The 18,444-nt window shown below is 38.3% G+C and overlaps 1 protein-coding gene across 1 annotated transcript in view; it reads left to right on the top strand.

The window, feature by feature from the left end:
* The first annotated feature begins 1,248 nt into the window (after positions 1–1,248).
* The window catches only part of C4H6orf118 (chromosome 4 C6orf118 homolog), an 84,605-nt gene continuing 67,409 nt past the window's right edge, over positions 1,249–18,444 (top strand). Inside the window, exon 1 of the mRNA XM_043963683.1 lies at positions 1,249–1,290. The gene's annotated coding sequence lies outside the window, so the exon portion shown is untranslated. The remainder of the gene's footprint in view (positions 1,291–18,444) is intronic.

Genomic DNA, 18,444 nt, shown 5'->3' with positions numbered 1-18,444 from the left:
CTTCAGTTTCATCTGTAAAATGATGGAGTGAATTGAATGACCTCAGAGGTCCCTTTCAGCTCTCAACATCACGAGAACTGTGATTTGTCAAAAGGAAACTTTCTCTTTTCCACTTACTGTTCTACATCCCTTTCCCCACTGTCCCCACCCCCTGCCATTTCCACCATTTAATATTCTTGTCCATATTGCAAAGTTCAGCTCAAAAGCTACCTCTTATAGCAGAGTACTATGAAATCTTTCCTGATCCTATTGTTATCTGCTTCTATGCCCCTTCACAGTGCTTCATACTCCTTTTACTCATTTATGTTAAGCTAATTTGGATTATATTTTTATACATGCCTTAACCTTCCCTACTTGTTTGTAGGAAGTGGGAAGAACACAGGCTTCGGATCCAGAGGACCTAAGTTAAAATTCCTAATACTACCTGTGTGACCTTGGACAAGTCATTTTCCTTCCCTGGGTCTCAGTTTCCTCATCTGAATTGTATAATTAATTATAGAATTAAGGATGTTGATTTAAATTGCCTCTGATCTATGACCCAGTATCTTAGCTCCTCAAGAGGAGGAGCCATATTTCATCTCTGTACAGGATGGGCCAAAAGTCACAAAGTTTTAATAACTTTTTGAAAATTCTTTTTTCTTTTTTTTTTTTTTGCCATTTATGAGGTTTGATTTTTACACATAATATAAATTCATTTCCTATATATACTGCATGTGATACTATGGTATTATAAATTAAAAACAAAAAATAAAGAAGTTATTGAATATTGAAACCCCTTTGTGACTTTTGGTCTACCCTGTATTTCCCTTACATTCCAAAGAGTTGTTTAATACATATTTATCAAATTAATGTTAAAGGAACTCTCTAGTAATTCATGCTACAAGGAGGATTCCTGCTCCAGGAAGGGATAGGAAACAGACTACCTCTTGAGGAGCCTTTTTAGCTTTAGATTTACTTTTTCTGACTCACACCTAACTGAGACTCCAGGAGGCAAAGCAAATTGCTCACAGTACTCACCAAAAGGAGCTTCAGAGCTAGCATGGCCTGATAGGGCTAAAGGGGGCTACCCCAGTACCTGAAAGAGAGAGGGTAAGATTATAGAGAGCAGGAAAAGAGAATTCTCTCTGGTCTGTGTAGGCAATTCTATCCTCTTGTTGCTGAGCAGCAGAAGCAAAAGCTGGGGGTGGGATTTAGAATGTTTGTCAGTTTCCCCAGTAACCCAGCACCTTCTGCTCATGGTGGTGGCTGCAGTAGGGACACAAGTAAATGGCCCGGATTTGGAACCTGCATGTAAGTAGACATGTAGTATTATTTTGTGTTTAGGCTTTTGCCTTTTGTTTGACCCTCTTGAATCTTAGGAATTGATTGAAAACAAACAAAAAGTTTTTTTTGCAAAAGGGAATCAACTCCCCTCCCTCCCCCATTTTCTGGAGGGTGGATATGGGATGACAAGATGTGCACATTGGTCTGGGAGATATGTTGTAACTGGAGAAAATCTGTAACTACTTTTCAAGTTCTCCCTTGACAAGCCGAGGCCAGGTATTTCCAATGAAGTCAGTTAAAGGGGGCAATAGAGAAAAGTAGGATAGTGTGTGCATGAATCTGTTTTTGTCAGATTATATGCTTTCATCTGGAAGGCTGAGAGAGGATACAGGTCAAAAGAGGAGGAGTTTAAAGCCAAGTTCAGGTTACACCCCTTTAAAAAACAAGCTAGGTCTGGGAAAATTCTCTAGCTATAAATGCAATCTTACCTATGTCTCTCAGAAGTTAAATTCATACAGTGTAGGGCCGATATTTCAGACTGTTTGGGGAGAATGACTGACTGAAATTAGTTAAAAGGTTGAATTACGTAATTTTTTTAGAGAAATGTAGTTTTATTATCTTCAAGTATATATAAAATGGAGAATGTAGTATAGTAGAAAGGGGACTACTCAGTTATAAATTGGACTGGGGTTTGAGTGATTACTTGGACAAAAACTATGTCCCTATCCCAAGCACGCTGCTGGAGAGGCCTTTCGATTCAGATTCAAGAAGCACAATAATAACACGTTCACTTTAGCAACTTATATATAAAAAAGGAAAGAAGCAATTATATTTAGAGCATAAAAACCATAGACAGATAGCACTAACTAATAAACCAGCAATTAAAGAAACAGAAAATAAAGACACCATCACCGAACTGGGAAAGGAACAACATCTGGATTTCTAGCTGGGGAATCCCAGGTTCAGCTTGTCAGGGTTGTGTTCAGGAAGGTCCTAAGCACAGCGTCCTTTCCATGGGTGAGATTCCAAAGATCTACCTTCTCGAAGGGGAAGTTATAGGTCTCAGAACAAAGAAGGTAAATCACCAAATCCTACACAATCTCAGCAAAGATGGGAACAAACCAGAAAGCCTGATCAGGGTCTTATCTCCTTGTGCTTATTTGGGCATGACTTCCAGGAACTCAGGCGAGAGGCATAAGTTTCTAGTACCTTGTCAACACTTGATGAGATCCGGGTCTGGCAAGCACCCATATCTCATTGCAGTTGACTCCCCTCTCCTTCCTTCACCTTTCACTTCACATGCACTGAGTGAGCTTGTATAGACTCTCTTAATATTCATGGGCCTTTTAGGAAATTTTAGGTGGAAATTATGGAGGAACCATTCATAACACCTTATTTATTCACACCCACGTGAGAACACCCTGACTCACAATCTAGGAAATCTCAAATGGACTGCAACAGCCTTTACTCTGACCTCTTAGATTGACCCCCTAATCTAACAGGTCCCACGTGCATAATAAAATACTTGGGTCTCCTCAGCTGTGCTTATGATAATATCTCTAAACCCTCTACAACAAATAAGAAAATATGTCCTGATGCACCTAAAAGCAACCTTCTGGAACATTGACTTTCCTTTGGAACCTCCCTTTATGTGCAGGAGAAAGGTAAGAAATACTATTTCTTGACACCCATTTATGTTTTCTCTCCCTGCCTCTCCCTCCCTTCTACTATGCTAGTAGTGGGACCTGGTGGAAACAACAAAGGATTTGGAATACCAGGACTTATTGTGGAGTTGGCGAGTCACTCTTTTGAACTTTGGTTTCCTTATCTGCAAAACGAAGGGACTGGGGGCAGCTAAGTGGTTCAGTGGATAGAGCACGGACCCTGGATTCAGGAAGACCCGAGTTCAAATCTGGTCTCAGACACTTAACACTTGCTAGCTGTGTGACCCTAGGCAAGTCACTTAACCCCAATTGCCTCACCAAAAAAAAAAAAAATGAAGGGACTGGACTCGAGACTTTTAAGGTCTTCCCAGCTCTAAATCTGCGACCACAAGTTCCTGACAAAGTGAAAAGTTTAATTTGAAATGAACTCCTGTCCAGATGATCAAAATGATTAATTAGTTGAGTCTCAACCAATTGAGCTTTACATGGGCATTGGATGTTAAAAGTTCGAAAACAATTGACCTTCAGGTCATAAGATTAAAAGCTAGAATGAACATCATAGATCACCTAGACAAATGCCCTCATTTTAAAGATTGGGAAACTGAGTCCTACAGACACATAAGTAATTTGCCAGCGGCAGCAGAGCCAGGAATCAGATCCAGCTCCTCTGTCTTTGAATCCAGTGCTCTTTCTCCTACACCCCCTGAAGAAATATTTGATCAGTGAGAGACCTCAGAAAGAGAATCTATTCTAACTCCCCTCCATATTCACACACACCCAAAGACTAAAATGACTTGCCCATGGTCACATAGCAGAGGTATGATTGGAATCTGGTATTCTTACTCCCTGTCCCATGCTCTTACCACTCTGTCTGGCTACTGTACTAAATTTTTTTTGAGGCAATTGGGGTTAAGTGACTTGCCTAGGGTCACACAGCTAGTAATTGTTAAGTGTCTGAGGTCGGATTTGAACTTGGGTCCTCCTGAATCCAGGGCCCGTGCTCTATCTCCTGCACTACCTAGTTGCCCCTGTACTAAAATTTTTAAGCCTCAAATTTCCTATCGTTCAGTTATTTTCTTTACATCTGGTAAATAATCATTCCTGGTTGTATTTCACTAATCATTCAGAAACTTTTGCACGAAATTTTGTTCATTATTATGGGGAGAAGGTAAACAGCAACTTGGAAGTCATTTACTATATTGTTACTTTTTCCCTGAGTAATAACACTTTCTTTTAAAGAATTTAATTCCCTTAGCTTAAATCACCAAGTGAGCCACTTATACATGTGCAAAAAGAATGATATGCTGATCAGAAATAATGATTTCAACATTGTTATTTCTGTATTTTTGACATATGTTGGTTTGTTGACTACAAACTAATGGAGGAGAAGCTTGTAGTCATCAATGTTTCCAACCAACTATCTAGGCCCAAAGAGACATTACATCAAAATCCACACCTCATAACACCATCTGTCTGTATTTCAGGCATGTAGTTTCATGGGAATGGAGTCCTGCAAACCAACCCCAATTAGTGATGCCTCCTTGTGCAAAGGTATCATTGAAGATGTAGTCTCTTTTATATTTGGTTGGTTCAATAAGATTTATTTGTTGCAGTGACAAATCTTACACCGGTGTGTGTGTGCGCGTGCGCGCATCTTTCTCTTCTGTGGCTGCTCACTGGACCTTGGGGTAAAACGAGTGCTATAGTTCTAACCATATCCCTTAATGTAATATAATTCTTCCTAAGCACCACTGCATTAGTATAAAATATGTTTAATGTGCTATCTTTCCCAGGAAAATTTGTTTCTAACAAGGGACCAGCAGGAAAAGGAGATCCAAAGATGGCAGATTTTAAGAGCCTCTGAAACCTATCTGGTAGTGGCATGACCTGGTGTCTCTGAAATAAAATAAATTGTGTTGATTGCCTAAAGCCACCTCAGACTCCACTACAATAATTTTTACATTTGCCTGCTGAAAAACTTCCCAAAATAATGAGCATTACATTTCACTCTAAATCTTAGGACTCTGAAAGACAGTTATTTTCTTTTTTTTTTCTTTTTTTTTTTTTTAGTGAGGCAATTGGGGTTAAGTGACTTGCCCAGGGTCACACAGCTAGTAAGTGTTAAGTGTCTGAGGCCGGATTTGAACTCAGGTCCTCCTGACTCCAGGGCCAGTGCTCTATCCACTGCGCCATCTAGCTGCCTCAAGACAGTTATTTTCAAACTTTTAACATTCAATGCCTATATAAAGCCAAATTTGTTGAGAGTCAACCAATGAAGCATTTTGATCATTCTCCTACCCAGTGAAAATTCAAAGTCCTGTTCCTCCCTCCCCATATCTTTCCTCCTTATTATTCTTTCCATACTATCCAACTTCACTCACCCTTTCCACTGGTAGAATGAGAGACTGAAAAAAACAAAACTTTTCCTTCTCTCAAACCCTAACTGGGCAAGCATGAATCTCTACCTCTGCCTCCCCTCTCCTCAGTTGATTTTCCTCTGTGCTATCCATACCCTCATCAAAAAATATGGATTCATTTACAAGGCAATATAGGTTTGAATAACTGAAACATTCATTGAATTCTTCCTCCTTTCCTCCTCCTAAATTGTTACCCTCTTAGATTTTCATCTTCTTTTTTTGGTGAGATTTCTATCTTCAAGGCTTTTGCCCCTAGATATTCCTTCTTTGACTTTCTTTCTTTTTTTTTTTTTTTTTTTGTGAGGCAGTTGGGGTTAAGTGACTTGCCCAGGGTCACACAGCTAGTAAGTGTTAAGTGTCCGAGGCCGGATTTGAACTCAGGTACTCCTGACTCCAGGGCCAGTGCTCTATCCACTGCGCCATCTAGCTGCCCCCTTCTTTGACTTTCAATGAGAAAGTTTAATTTTGTTTTTTAATAGCCTTGTCTGGTCTTAAAAACATTAATCTATTAATTTTACTACTTAGTCTTTTGTACTACTCTTATTTACTTTTTTGTGTTTCTTGTTTTGAAATACTTAAGTATTGAATATATTGATCTCTGTTTTTCTTTTGTACTAATAACTTAAATGCTTCCTATTTGTTGAAAGTCCATTTAAAAAAAAATTGGTGATTAGGTTCTACTTTTCAGGGTTTGTTATTTGGGGGTGGGGGTACAAGAAAATCTCCTATAATTTTCAGAATATAATATTTAAGTATCTTCTTTGAATCCTCATAGATAAAGAATATCCTAGGCTATTAAGACAGATTTTTCTTGTTGACAGAAAGCCTTTCTCTTGGCTACTTGTAATATTTATTTTTGAGTTTTGGCCACAGAATTTCTTCATGGCATAAAAAATTTTCCCTCTTAGGTGATCAAAGGATTCTAATGATCTACATTTTGATTTCTAAGAAGGAGGAAGGGGTCTCTATGAAGAAGTGATTATATCAGCACCTGGCACAGGAAGAGGGATACCAGCATAACAGCTTATTTAAATGCTAAAATCTTATAGTTCAAGGAAAGGAGACATTCATGCTGTGGGAAGGTGGCAAGACCACCAATTGCTTTGACTAGAGCTTTTGGTGCTGTGTGGACAGAACTGGTCAACAGTAAGACTAAACCAGAGACCTTTTCCCATATCCTAGGGTATAGTTCTTTCTGAAGATTTGTTCTCAATTTTCCCATCTGAATGCCATATGGATGATAGAGTAATCTTGAAACCCAAGGATGCCCACACTGAAAGCTCCATCTGCTTTATTCCAGCAAGGGGGAGACATTTCCTCATTTTAGAAGTGTCAATCCCATGTATTAGGGCACAAAAACCTCATAGTTAAATGTAGAAAGACAGAAATAGTAAATGCATTCTTCTCAGATAATGATGCAATAAAAATTACATGTAATAAAGAGCTATGGAAAGGTAGACTGAAACTTAATTGGAAACTAAATAATTTCATTCTAAAGAATGAGTGGGTCAAACAAGAAATAATAGAAACCATCAATAACTTCATCCAAGACAATGACAAAAATGAGACAACATACCAAAATCTATGGGATGCAGCCAAAGCAGTGCTTAGGGGAAATCTTATATCTGTAACTGCTTACATCAATAAAAAAGTAAAAGAGGAGATCAATGAATTGGGCATGCAACTTAAAAAGCTAGAAAAAGAACAAATTAAAATCCCCAATTAAATACTAAATTAGAAATTCTGAAAATTAAAGGAGAAATTAATAAAATTGAAAGCAAGAAAACTATAGAATTAATCAATAAAACTAAGAGGTGGTTTTATAAAAATACCCAATAAAATAGATAAACCATTGGTTAATTTGATTTAAAAAAGAAGAAAACCAAATTACCAGTATCAAAAATGAAGGGGTGATTTCACCACCAATGAAGTGGAAATTAAAGCAATAATTATGTACTATTTTGCCCAACTGTATGCCAATAAATTTGACAATCTAAATGAAATGTTTAAATATTTACAAAAATACAAACTTCCCAGATTAAATGAAGAGGAAATAAAATCCTTAAATAAGCCCATATCAGAAAAAGAAATCGGACATGCCGTTAATGAACTCCCTAAGAAAAAAATCTCCAGGGCCTGATGTGTTTTCAAGTGAATTCTACCAAACTCCTTTTATGACACAAATATGGTGTTGATACCTAAACCAGGCAGAGCAAAAACAGAGAAAGAAAATTATAGACCAATTTCCCTAATGAATATTGATGCTAAAAGCTTAAATAAGATATTGATTACAGCAAGTGATCACCAGGATAATACACGATGACCAGGTGGGATTTATACCAGGAATGCAGGGCTGGTTCAACATTAGGAAAACTATCAACATAATCAATGACATCAATAAGAAAACCAACCAAAATCATATGATTATCTCAATAGATGCAGAGAAAGCTTTTGATGAAATACAGCACCCATTCCTAATAAAAACACTAGAGAGCTTAGCAATAGGTGGTGCTTTCCTTAAAACAATAAGCAGTATCTACCTAAAACCATCAGCAAACATTATATGTAATGGAGATATGTTAGAGGCCTTCCTAATAAGATCAGGGGTGAAACTGGGGTGTCCATTATCACCTCTATTATTTAATATTGTACTAGAAATGTTAGCTTTAGCAATCAGAGAAGAAAAAGGAATTAAAGGAATTAGAATAGGCAAAGAGGAAACAAAACTATCACTCTTTGCAGATGATATGATGGTATACTTAGAGAATCCTAGAGAATCAACTCAAAAATTACTTGAAATAATTAACAACTTTAGAAAAGTAGCAGGATATAAAATAAATCCACATAAATCATTAGAATTTCTATACATGACCAACAATGTCCAGCAGCAAGAGATAGAAAGAGAAATTCTATTTAAAGCAACGGTAGACAATATAAAATGCTTGGGAATCTAATTGCCAAGATAATCCCAGGAACTCTATGAACACAATTACAAAACACTTTTCACACAAATCAAATCAGATCTAAATAATTGGAAAGATATCAATTGCTCATGGATAGGCCAAGCTAATGTAATAAAAATGACAATTCTACCTAAATTAATGTACTTATTCAGTGCCAAACCAATCAGACTAGCTAAAAATTATTTTATAGAGCTAGAAAAAATAATAACAAAATTCATCTGGTGGAGCTGTGAACTGATCCAACCATTCTGGAGAGCAATTTGGAATTATGCTTTTGTTTTTGGTGCTGTTTTTCTTTTTTGAGGTTTTTCCTTTTTGCTCTGATTCTTCTTCTCTTATAACATGACTAATGCAGAAAAAAAAAGTGTCAATCTCAAAAATACTGCTTTCCCAGGCTAATCTGACTGGAATCAGGGATACGTTTGCATTCATTTAGCCATGGGTTGAAGTATATAATGCATTTTTTTGCTGGATTTTCCTATCTCTTTTTTTGGAGGCAATTGGGGTTAAGTGACTTGCCTAGGGTCACATAGCTAGTAAGTGTGCCCCCAGAGACATGCACTTTTAAAGTAAAACCATTAAAAGAGATAGGAAGGGGCAGCTAGGTGGTGCAGTTGATAGAGGACCGGCCCTGGATTCAGGAGGACCTGAGTTCAAATCTGGCCTCAGATACTTAACACTTACTAGCTATGTGACCCTGGGCAAGTCACTTAACCCCAATTGCCTCTCCAAAAAAAAAAAAAAAAGTGCATGTCTCAAATTCTCAACCAGAGGACAGAGTGAGAGTCTACTTATCAGCTAAGCTTCCCTTCTCCCCACCTCAAAATAAGGAATACAGACAATAAGATAACAAGAAAAGAAGCTAGAAGATACCTCCACAAAATGTAAATTATTGCAATATAATAACTGAAACTGATAACAGACTGAATTTTAGAAAGATAATGAACTAGAATTAGGATTAACTAGCCTTAGGGCATGGAGGAAGCCTATCCCTTAGGTCAAGGGCTATGCAGATTGACACCCACCTCATCACATTGCCTTCTTCATAATTTAATTCTTCCAAGAAGACTACATAGAATAAGGCCCTTTAAAGGATTTTTTTAAATTAGGGGCTGGTGGAGTGAGTACTATTGGCAAACAAACAAAAATAAATTAGAGATTGAAAATTTCCTGTCATCCAGAAACCTACTTTGTATGAGGGACAAAAAAAAGAGAAAAAAGAACATATAAGTGTAATTCCTATGGATGAAATAATATATTTCAGAATAGTGCAGAAGAGAAAGGAATTAAGAGGGATGTAAAATAAATGAATACTTCCCTGAGAAGGGTACTACAAATGAACATTACAGAAATTGAGAGTAGATGTCGAGGGGTGGCACAAACAGATGCTTAACCCTTATCTGGCAGGGGAAAAGCTAAAAAGAGAAAGGAAAAAAAAGAGAATAACAATTGAAATAAAGTCAAGATTAATGAGAACAAAAAGGTAATGGGAAGAATGTAGGAGGAAACAGGACCAAATTGGTGCAAGCACAATTAACCATGGATACAAAATGTTGACTTAAAAGAAAGAAAAAAGGAGTGATGATACAAAAAAATTAGAAAGAGGAAAAATGAAAACCTGATACCATCATTTTAAACATGAACTTTCCAATAAAATGCGAGATAAAAGAAACCCCAATAATTTGCTACTTAGAAGGTTGATTTTTAAAAAATAAAGACATAATGGGGCAGCTAGGTGGCACAGTGGATAGAGCACCGGCCCTGGATTCAGGAGGACCTGAGTTCAAATGCGGCCTTAGACCCTTGACACTTACTAGCTGTGTGACCCTGGGCAAGTCACTTAACCCCAATTGCCTCACACACACACACACACACACACACACACAAAAAGACATATAGAAGGAAAAATAAGGGTAAGAAAAAAAAAATATGTGTCATATAGTCCCAAAAGAACAATAGTTGCAGTCATAATGTCAGGTACAGCAGCAGTAAAAATTGACAATATTTTAAAAGATAAATTATACTTTGTTTAAAGGAATTATTAAACTCAATGAAATAATACCATTATTAAACATTTATGGAGGGGGCAGTTAGGTGGCACAGTGGATAAAGCACCAGCCCTGGATTCAGAAGGACCTGAGTTCAAATCTGACCTCAGACCCTTGGCACTTACTAGCTGTGTGACCCTGGGCAAGTCACAGCAAAAACAACAACAAAACAAACATTTATGGACAAATGACATAGAGCCCAGTTGCTTAAAGAAAAAAATGACAAAAGACATTGAAATTATCACAATAATTGTGATAGTCTCTAATGTTTATCTTTCAAAACTGATTAAATGCCTCACAAAGGAAAACAGCTGAGTAAGACTTTTATTATTTTCTGAATGGGAATATTAAAGAATATAGATATTTTTCAACATTAAAATGCAGAAATATACCATGAATTAGGAAATAAAGAAATTGTAAATGTAAATAGAAAGAAATCTCAAGCTTAATTTTCAGGCCATAGTATAATAAAATAAAACAATCAATCCAGGGAACATAATCTAAAGATATGAAACCAATTAAAAACTAAATAAAATATCATGAATAATAAGTTGGTCTAAGAAGAAATCATACATATGATAAATAAATATATTAATTAGAAGAACAACAAAGTGATAACATTAAAAATTTGTGGATGAAACTAAGCTTATCCTCAGTGGACACATTTATATTAACAAAATAGAAAAGTGAGGATTAATGAACTGAACTGGGAAATGAACACACTTTTTAAAAAGCAAGAACAAATGCAAAAGAAGAAATCTTAAAAATTCTACTTGAATGAACAGAAGAAAGACATTGAATGAAAAACAAAGATTGGAAATTATTAATAAAACAAAGCATTTAACAATACTGACAAAATAAACTGCTAGCTAATATGATTCTTAAGAAAGGATATTAAAATCATATTAGTAAACTAACTAATAAAATCAAACCTTTATTAAGTGCCTACTATTTTTCAGGAGGGGGCACCCAGGTGGTACAATGAGTAGAGTGCCAGGCCTGAAGTCAGGAAGACTCATCTTCCTTAGTTCAAATCTATCCTCAGACACAGATGTGTCACCCTGGGCAAGTCCAACCCTGTTTGGTTCAGTTCTTCATTTGTAAAGTGAATTGGAGAAGGAAATGTCAAACCACTGCAGTATCTCTGCCAAGAAAATGCCAAATGGGGACACAAAGAGTTAGACATGAGTGATGGAGCTGAACAGCCACAACAGTTTTTCAGTGCTGTGCTAAATGCTAGGGTACCAGAAAGGCAAACAAAATTCCTGCTTTCAAGAAGCCTGCAGCCTGATGGGTGATTTGACATGCAAACAACTACATATAAACAAGATAGAAATAGGATAAATTGTGGGTAATCAGAGGGAAGGTGCTAAGACTAAGCTTCTTGCAGAAGGTGAGACTTTAACTGAGATTTGAAGGAAGTTAGGGGGTGGGGTGTTCCAGGCATGGGGGACAGCTAGTAAAAACATTTTGAGTTGTGTAGAGTAGCAAAGGTATCAGTCAGTGTCAGGAGACTGCAAAACTATATAGTGGGGGGTAAGGTGTAAGAAAAATAAAAGGTGGGGGGGTGTCAGCTAGGTGGTGCAGTGGATAAAGCACCATCCCTGGATTCAGGAGGACCTGAGTTCAAATCCAGCCTCAGACACTTGACACTTACTAGCTATGTGACCCTGGGCAAGTCACTTAACCCTCATTGCCCTGCAAAACAACAACAACAACAACAACAACAAAAACCCTAAATAGTTGGGGCAGCTTGGTGGCACAGTGGATAAAGCACCATCCCTGGATTCAGGAGGACCTGAGTTCAAATCCAGCCTCAGACACTTGACACTTACTAGCTATGTGACCCTGGGCAAGTCACTTAACCCTCGTTGCCCTACAAAACAACAACAACAACAAAAACCCTAAATAGTTGGGGCAGCTTGGTGGCACAGTGGATAAAGCACCAGCCCTGGATTAAGGAGGACCTGAATTCAAATCTGGCCTCTGACACTTACTAGCTGTGTGATCCTGGTCAAGTCACTTAACCCTCATTTCCCCCCCCCCAAAAAAAAGTAGGAATGGGTCAGATTATAAAGAGCATTTACAACCAGAAGGTTTTATATTTGACTCTAGAGGTGATGATGAGCCACCATGGGATAGGGGGTGATGTAGCCAGTTTTACTTTTTAGGAAGATCAGGTTGATAGCTTATTGTAGGATAGATTAGAGTGAGTAGAGACTCAGCAGGCAGACCAACCAACAGACACTTGCAGTAGTTCAAGGGTGAGTTGATGAGATAGTAGTGTAGGGTAGAAGGGTGCACATACAGGAGATATTACTAAGGTATCATTGATAGGACTTGACAACTATTTAGGTTTGCCAGCCTAGGTGATTGTGAAGGTACTGGAACCTTAAGCAGTAATGGGGAAGTTAGAATGAGGGAAGGGTTTGTAGAGAAACATAATATATTTAATTTAGGACATGCTGAATTTCAGATTTCTTTAGGATATTTAATTTGAAATGTACAATGAGTTGGAGATGAAAAACTGGAGGTTGGGAGAGATGTTAGGGTTGGACAAGTAGAACTGAAATGCCTACATAAAAATGATCATGGAACCCATGGAAGCTGATGAGATCACCAAATAAAGTAGTGAAGGGGAGGAAAAAAAGATGTCCCAGGACAGAGCCTTGGGGGCCAACCATCGTTAGCAGGCATGACCTGGATAAAGATCCAACAAAGGAGACAGAGAAGTACTGGTCAAATAGGTAAGAGGAGAACCAGGAGAAAACTATCCTGAAAGCCTACAGAGAAGAGAGAGCAAGGAGGAGGGAGTGATAACAGTTGTCAAAGGCTGTAGAAGTCAAGAAGGATAATTAGTGACTTTAGAGAGAGCAGTTTCTGTTGAATGATGATGTCAGAAGTTAGACTGAAAAAAATGAAGAAAATAAGAAGAAAGGGTGATAGAATGAAATGATTTGAGTGTTGGTTTTTTTTTAAAGATAGGAAGAACATGGACATTTTTGTAGGCATAAGGAAGTGACCAGTAAACAGGAAGTAACTGATGATTAATTAGTACACAAATAGGGATGATGGAGAGAGTAAGTGACAGGAAGGGATGGTAGCACTTATGTATGTAGAGGGGTTTAAACAGGGAAAAGGGCTATCTCTTCATGTGCAACAGAGATTAAGGATGAGATAATGGCAGAAGGCACCTGGATGATATAAAATGAGGAACAAGGGAAAAGAGGGAGGTCCCTGTGAATGACCTCATTTTTTTTTTTCAGGGAAGTATCAGAAAAGGTTCTCCATCAAGAGAGTAGGAAGAGGGGAAGCTATGGGAGGTTTGAGGAGGAATGAAAAGATTTGGAAAAGCTCCTGTGCTGAGTGGGACATGTTGGGAAGTATAAAGGATTGCCTTGCTACAATGAGGGTCCAGTTGAGATTATGTAGTTGACCTAATCATCACATTTTTAGAATTTTCTGCAGCTTTGTTCCCCAAGATATGAGTGAAAGCAAAGGCAGTGGATGTAAACCAAGGCTAGTATCTCACACTACGAGATCATTGATAAGATAAGGGACAAGAGACTGGAGAAAAAGACACTGTAGAGTTGAACTGGTTCCCCGAGGGTCAAGATGAGGAACAGAAGAGAACATAACAAATGCAGTGGTGATGCTCTGGTAAAGAAAAGAGAAGTAAAATGACTAAAGTCAAAAAACCGGATTTGGAGTTTCAAGGCAGAGGGAGAGGCGAAATGACAAATTATGATCACATAAAGGATTTTCAGAGGTTATGAGCATGAGTGTGAAACATATGTTGGTGATGGCAAGATCAAAGGTATAGCATACCCATTTCTCTGTGTACCTGTGGTGGGGGTGAAAGAGTAGGTCATGAAAATGACTTAACTGAGGAATTGAGAGGTTACAGGTTTTAAGCAAATATCAATATGTATATTGAAGTTCCCTAGTATAAAGGCAGGAGTTGTGGAGGAGAGAAGGACTTTGAGCCAGATGAACTCATTGAGGAGAGGAGAAAATCCTGAATGTCTATGTTCTTGTTCAGTCATTTGTGGTGTAACTCTTCATAACCTCATTTGGGGTTTTCTTGGTTTGTCATTTCCTTTTCCATCTCATTTTACAGATGAGGAAACTGAGGCAAACAGGATGAAATGACTTGTCTAGGGTCACACAGATAATAGGTGTCTAAGCCTTATTTGAACTCAGGAATGTAAGAAGATAATTCTTAATAATGGGTTCTTGGTGGGGGGGATCCCCCACACATACACACTTGAAGCTTTAACTCAGGAACTCTTGAGCTGGTCTCTTTCAGAGCCAGCCCAAAGGTGCAGTGCATTAGAGATAAGGCTCTTTGCGACTAGCTAAAACCACACCTATTTGTGTGTGCCTTTGCCCTTAGGGGATCTGTCTTTCACCATACCCTGACCTCATCATGGTAGAGCATATTTTGATATGGACCAACCTCAGGTCACATAGACCAATAGAATTGAATGATTCTAGGCAATTAGCTTTGAGCAGTGTGTAAGAGCCACCTCTATTGAAGGAGAAAGGGGAATGGACTGAAGGAGGCTTGCTCTGTTGCACTGGAGATGCTCTTGAACTAATACCCACACCCTTGTCCCTGCCCTCTCCTCTCCTCTCCTTGGAAAAATGTTCTGGGCATGTAACCAGTGGGGAAGTCAGACACATGGGCAATACTTTAGTAATATGTTGTCTTAATTAATAATAAATGCTTATTGGCAAAACTGGTGCAATACACTTTAATGTATAAGTAACAATATTTTAGAAAATCCCAGCCTAGTCCCACAATATTTTAAATGACACAGGAAGATGAATCTTCATGAATCCAGGCCTGTCATTCTACTGTACCACCTAGCTGCCTCAAATTTCTATAGATGATTGGTAATTTAGAAAGAATCTTGATTGAGTAATAAATATGGATTGCATGAACTTCAAAGCATGCAAGTACTTACCAGAAACTATTATATAGAATTATATGCTAGCCAAATTTAGAATTTAAAGAATATGGGATTCTTATCTATAAAAATATAAAGTAACATATTAAAAAATAATAAAGATTTTAGATAATCCTAAGAAAAATCAAGAAAGCTATAACTAAATTAACAAAGGAAGGAAACTCTGCAAAAATAGATTTACAAGTAAATTATATCATATATTTAATTTAAAAATTTTGAATGTTTCAAAAATTATTCTCAAAAATTCAGAACAATAAACCCTACCAAACTTTGTGAAAAAAAAAATATTTTTGATGATACTCCAACCAGAGAGGGACAAATCAGTGAAAGAGAAATACATACACATACATACACACATATGTAAGAGTGTGTGTGTATGTGTGTGTAGAGAGGGAGAAGATAGACAGACATTGTTCTCTTCCTATCCTGAAAGTGATAGGAGGCCTGGAACAGAAGAATGGGCTGAAATCATCTTCTAACCAAGAACAGTTTGGAAGTTGGAAGGAGGGAGCTGCTGTGCTGAGACAGGAGTGGAGCCCAACCCCACAGTCCCAGGAAGGTCTCACCAGAGAAGGAGACCCCCAGAGCCTCTGAATCAGCTGCAGCACCAGTGTCGTCTGGAACTAAGCTCACAGTCTGATGAGAGAGCTGAGCCCTTGGCAGGGGGTAGATTACAGGGTCCATGCTGGTGCTGAGGCAGAACTTGGCTTTTTCACTCCTGCTGGGACACAGGAGGTAGGTTGAGTAGCAGTGGTCCAGGTGGGGGAGGGGCATAGACTCATCAGAGCTGACAACCACACAAGGCTGGTTGATTAGCAAGTTGGTCTGGGGTCATCTATGGATCAGGGAACAGGCCAGGTGAGTGAAGAACCTACTCCTCCTTAAATCATACCACCTGGGACCTTCTGAAGCTTGGGATACTGCAGCCTGGAAACAGTGCCCCACTTTAAGGAGCTAAAAGTCAAGTAAAAGAAAGGCAAGATGAGCAGACAGAGAAAGGTGAGGACCATAGAAAGTTTCTTCAGTGACAAGGATGATCGAGGTGCACCCTCAGAGGAAGATATCAGGGCTCCTATATCTAAAGCTTCCAAGAAAAAAAACATTAATTGGTTCAGGCCATAGAGGTGTTCAAAAAGGACTTTGAAGATAAAGTTAGAGAGGTAGAGGAAAAAAATGAAGGTGATGCAGGAAAGACATGAGAAAAAGGTCAATAGCTTGAAAAGTCAAATTGGCCAAATGGAAAAGGAGGTACAAAAGCTCTCTGATGAAAATAATTACCTAAGAATTAGGATTGAACAAATGGAAGCTAGTGACTTTATGAGAAACCAAGACCCCATAAAACAAATCCAAATAAATAAAAAAATAGAGGGCAATGTGAAATATCTTCTGGGAAAAACTGCTGACCTGGAAAATAGGTCCAGGAGAGATAATTTGAAAATTATTGGTCTGCCTGAAAACCATGATCAAAGAAAGACCTTAGACATCATCTTCAAGGATGTTCTTAGGCAAAATTGCTCTGATATTCTAGAAGAAGAAGGTAAAATAGAAATTGAAAGAATCCACTGATCACCTCTAGAAAGAGATCACAAAAGGAAAACTCCTAGGAATATTATTGCCAAATTCCAGAGCTCTCAGGTCAAGGAGAAAATATTGCAAGCTGCCAAAAAGAAAGAATTCAAGTACTGTGGAGCCCTAGTCAGGATAGCACAAGATCTAGCAGCTACTACATTAAAGGACCAGAGGGCATGGAATATGATATTCCAGAGGGCAAAGGAATTGGGATTACAACCAAGAATCACATATCCAGCAAAACTGAGTATAATCTTTCAGAGGAAAAAGTTAAACGAAAAAGAAAGTTTACAGGTATTTGTGATGAAAAGACCTGAACTGAATGGCAAATTTGATTTTCAAATACAAGACCCTAGAGAACCATAAAAATTGGAGTAGGGGTACATACCTGGCGTCATGCAGTGGGTGACTGTCTTGTGTCTGAGGCCGGGTTTTGGCTGGGATCCCCCTTGGTCCAGGGTGGATGCTTTGTCCACTGTGTCACCTAGCTGCCCCATGATGACATCTTTTTTTTTTTTTTTAAGTGAGGCAATTGGGGTTAAGTGACTTGCCCAGGGTCACATAACTAGTAAGTGTTAAGTGTCTGAGGCTGGATTTGAACTCAGATACTCCTGACTCCATGGCCGTTGCTCTATCCACTGTGCCATGTAGCTGCCTCATGATATCCTTAGGGCTAAATTGAGGGGTGAGGGGAATGCACTGGGAAAGGGAGAAGGGCAGAGGTGAAATCCTACAAGAAAGAAACAGGAAAAGGCTTATGGAGTGGGGGAAGAGATGGGGGAGGAGCAGGGTAGTAAATTAATTTTACACTTATCTGAAAAGGCTCAAAGACATTAAACTCATCAGAGTTGCCTCAAGGAAGGATTAACACACAGGCACCCACATACACATTCAACTGGGTGGAGTAATCTATTTAATCTTGGCAGTAAATTAGCCTAATACTCATCAGAATTGGCTCAAGGAGAAAATAACATACACACTCAATTTGGTGAAGTAATCTCTCTAACACTGCAGGAAAATAGGAGGGGAAGGGGATAAAGAGAGAGGGGCAAAAGAAGGAAGGGCAGATTTGGGGAGGGGACAGACAGAAGCAAATCCCTTTTGAAGATGGATAGGATGAAAGAAGATGGATAATAGAATAAATATCATGGATGGAAGTGAAACAGTTAATAGTAATCATAAAAAAGAGAAAAGGGGGAAAATTTGTACAAAAAATATTTATATCAACTTTTTGTGGTGGCTAAGAATTGAGAATCAAGGGAATGTCCATCAATTGAGGAATGACAGAAGAAGCTGTGGTATATGATTGTGGTGGAATGATCTTGTGCTACAGGAAATGACAAACAGGATGATCCCAGAAAAACCTGGAAAGACTCGTATGAACTTATGTATAGTGAAGTGAACAGAAGTGGGAGGACATTGTGCATAGTGACAGCAGTATTGTTCAATGAGCAATTGTGAATGACTTAACTGCTCTCAGCAATGCAATGATCCAAGACAATCCCAAGGGACTAATGATGAAGTTTACTATCCACCTCCATAGAAAG

The sequence above is a fragment of the Dromiciops gliroides genome, chromosome 4 (genome assembly GCF_019393635.1).
Source record: "Dromiciops gliroides isolate mDroGli1 chromosome 4, mDroGli1.pri, whole genome shotgun sequence".
NCBI classification, from domain to species: Eukaryota; Metazoa; Chordata; class Mammalia; order Microbiotheria; family Microbiotheriidae; genus Dromiciops; species Dromiciops gliroides.
The sequence above is the reverse complement of the archived record's forward strand: the minus strand, read 5'-3'. Positions and strand labels throughout refer to the sequence as shown.